Raw genomic sequence first — 4002 nt, 5'->3', positions numbered from 1 at the left:
GGGTGGTGGAGTGGTGGGGTGGGGATGGTGGAGATGGTAGGGTAGGGGTGGTAGAGATGGTGGGGTGGGGATGGTGGAGATGGTGGGGTAGGGGTGGTGGAGATGGTGGGGTGGGGTGGTGGTGGTGGTGTAGATGGTGCGGTGGGGGTGGCGGCGGGATCTGTACCAGTCACCTAGTCAGCGAACTCCGCGACCGTTGTCTGACTTACATAGCATTAGCCAGGCATGGATGAAGCGGTTACAGAACGTTGGTGTTTGAACGCCGCACACCGCCCGCACATAGCAGCCGCTGAGACTCAGGTGAGAGGCTTTAGACTAGACACATGTTCCGATGACAGAAATGACGGGTTACGCACACCGCCGCAGCTGTGTCATGCAAATACACGACCATTCTCGTCGCTTCTGGTATTGTGCCGCCGTTTTCTCGCGCCTTTGTCGCGCCAATTATAGCGGTATTCTTCAGTAGATTGCAATATCAAGCAGCTCTCTCTCTCTCCCCCCCTCTCTCTCTCTCTCTCTCTCGCTGCGAGGTACCATTCACCGGTACCGCCCGAGAGCAGGAAGTCTCATTGACACTCGGCGACCAATCACGCGAGGCTTTCGCACCGTGTCAGCCAATCAGCGACGTGCTTATACACCTGACTGAGTAACGCACTGAAGATGATGTCACTCTGTGGTTCACAGCAAAGGAAGAAGGGCGCGCGATCTCTGTTGCGTGTGTCTTTGTATGTACGCAGACGCAGCTAGTATGACTAACCCGTGTCAAGGGTTTACAGGGCGTCCGCTGTAGCACTTCAACAGGACACGAATATAAAGCGTAGTTTGTGCAAACCGCATGCGTCCTCCTGTGCAGTATTGACCGACCCACTGCAGGAGCGGGTGTAGTACAGTTTACTGTGGACGCAGGGCAGCAGTGGAAAATGGTCAAAGGATATTTTGATGCGATGGTGATGCCAGAGTTGACAGTGGCCGCTTATTCTGACCGCGAGTGGAAAAGGTGAGTGCTTGTGATATCGCTTTCACGCACCGACCATGGACCGTAGAAATATCCAGGTCGTGCAACCCCCAAATATCTACTCGATCTGTGAGAACGCACGCATAGGTGTAAGCACATATATCTCTATAGCACGTGTATGTATGTAGTGGCAATATATAGCTTTACCGTGGCCGTCGTATGGGAGCGTGCGTGCGTGCGCGCGTGCGTGTGTGTGTGCGTGTGTGTGTGTGTGTGTGTGTGTGTGTGTGTGTGTGTGTGTGTGTGTGTGGTTTAGTATGGCGGTTTTTGCTGTCGTGGCATATATCAATATCGTGGCATTCGCGACCCGGTTTATCATGCACGGTCACAGGCACTATTGCACTATGCACACTGTAATAACGCAAATAGCGTGGCTTGCTGTGGCAAATATAGTATAGCAGATATAATGTTTCTGTGAGTTTACGGCATCATGTGATGCAGTTTGGTATATAATATATATATATAGTTATATATATATATATATAATATAATTATATATATATATCTTTATGTTTCACATTCAATTTTGTTGTGGCATTTTAATGTTCGGTATTCCGTCTAAGGCATTACATCGACTGCATTCGACCTGATACGTCAGATTAAAGCAACTTAGACAAAGTCTGTGTAGCAAAACTAGTATGTAATAATAAAAATAATCCGTTGATACAATCTCGCGTGAGAACTATTACGTAACTAGAAAAACACACAGCCAGAGTTCACCCTGATATCCCACAATCTCACGTTCAAAGTCTTCCCGTTTCATTCTAAATTGTTTTTTTTTACGAAAGATCGCCAACGCGTTAACTAACAGAAAAAAATAGATAGAGACAGACTGGTCTTGTCATGTCTATATTTGGAAATGGCGATAAAACCTTATAATTATCAAGAGTGCGAACAAGAGCGTCAAATTGATGTTAAATATCACCTGTCATTATGTCTTCTAATTATGAAAATAATCGTATAAGACAGATGACATATAAGCAGGATTACTTCAATAATCTCGTAATTTACCCCTGTTATATGTTTATTTATGGCAATCATGTCAAATAACTATTCCCAATTACTATTACGATATCTCTTTTATCGACAGTCACAATCCGGCATCATATCTGTCATGATTATATTCCTGTTTCTGCAGCATCCCAGAACTACTTTGATTCATTGTTATCAAACCTATATGCCAGATAATACGGCCTTTCTTTCTCACCTTGATTGGCGAAGACGGCTAGCGCGTTGTCTTGTCTGCACTCTACTATATATACTCGCACTACATATACTTGTTCTAACAACTCGCCAACATTATTGTATAACAATTTATAACTCATCGCGCATGACTAGTTGTATATAGCTATGATATAGTTGTTCTTAGATCTTACCTACAGTATGGTATAAGAATTTGTAACTCGCTTTGTATGACTTATCTGTCTAGTGATTCATAACCCAAGTGGCTAGTCTTATACATGTCTAGTGATTCATACCCCAGGCTATGATACAGAATTTTAGCAAGATTAGAACAGATAACTATACTGCTATCGGATAAAGGCCGGCGCACACCTAAAAAAGATTTTCCCAGAAATCGGTCCGATTAAAAAATCTCTTCATCGTTTGTATAATCGGCTCAGCGCGACGCCTTCCGATAAAAACCCGCACACCTAGGCTACGATAAAATTGATTATTTGAATGTCATTTGGCGCCATTTTGAATGTCATGTGACACGGTTACGTTCAGCTATTGGCTGTTCAATATTTATCGTAGAGGATTTTTCTGAGTTCACACGCACACTACAAAATCTTGTCGGATTACAAAAAATTGCTTCAAAATAATCGGTTCAAAATCAAACATGTTTGATTTGGAACAACCACCCGATAAAAATAATCGTAAGTAAAATCGTCTACAAATGAACGCGCACACCTACCCGATATCGGCTGATTTTTTATCGGGCCTATCAAATCGCGTGATAAATCGGCTGGTGTGCGACGGCCTTAAGAAGTGCTTATCTTGACGTTCGTGGAAATTTCAAGTCGTAGTAGAGCATTTTTTTTAGTAAGCAAACTTTTTCCAAAGTCTCGATATATGTAAATTTGGAGCATTTAAAGCGAGTATTCAATAATTCAACACGATATTCAAGTGCATAATTATTAGCATCACGTCACACGCACACACACGTACATCGTAAGGTTGAATCGTTGCTTATTACTGCAAAATAATGACAGAGCTTACTTAAAATGACGTCAGCATAGTTTTCGTCGATCGCGTCTAACCAGTTTTCGTGAGTTTACAGTAAAGGAACCCATCATTGCCGACAACGTGCTATATATATATATACGTGCTTGTGCAAACGTCCACGTTTATGTATAATTGACGTAGGCTTGCCGGTCATTGCTATTACCCGTATAACCTTGAAACGCGCTCAAACATGGCGTCTAAAGGACACGCGGTTCAATCAGATGAGATCTTTCATGTCTGAGCGTAGACCGGCTTGAGAAATTATTTCGTTATTATATATATTCGATGACTGTCTTGATAACGGGACAGGTTTTCCCCGAACCTATTTACTATACTGTACGTGCATAATGAGCATTCAAAGTACGCGTGTGAAATATTGGTTGCCATTATACTTATAGTGAATTCCTCTGATATTGTAGTCAGTGAAAGATAAGTTGTCCGCACTCCATCCTTGTAATATTGTAGTCAGTGAAGGATAAGTTGTCCGCACTCCATCCATGTAATATTGTAGTCAGTGAAAGATAAGTTGTCCGCACTCCATCCATGTAATATTGTAGTCAGTGAAGGATAAGTTGTCCGCACTCCATCCTTGTAATATTGTAGTCAGTGAAAGATAAGTTGTTCACACTCCATCCATGTAATATTGTAGTCAGTGAAGGATAAGTTGTCCGCACTCCATCCTTGTAATATTGTAGTTAATGAAAGATAAGTTGTCCGCACTCCATCCTTGTAATATTGTAGTTAATGAAAGATAAGTTGTC

Source organism: Priapulus caudatus, unplaced genomic scaffold (assembly GCF_000485595.1).
Source record: "Priapulus caudatus unplaced genomic scaffold, Priapulus_caudatus-5.0.1 Scaffold56, whole genome shotgun sequence".
In the NCBI taxonomy this organism is placed as follows: Eukaryota; Metazoa; Priapulida; class Priapulimorpha; order Priapulimorphida; family Priapulidae; genus Priapulus; species Priapulus caudatus.
The sequence above is the reverse complement of the archived record's forward strand: the minus strand, read 5'-3'. Positions refer to the sequence as shown.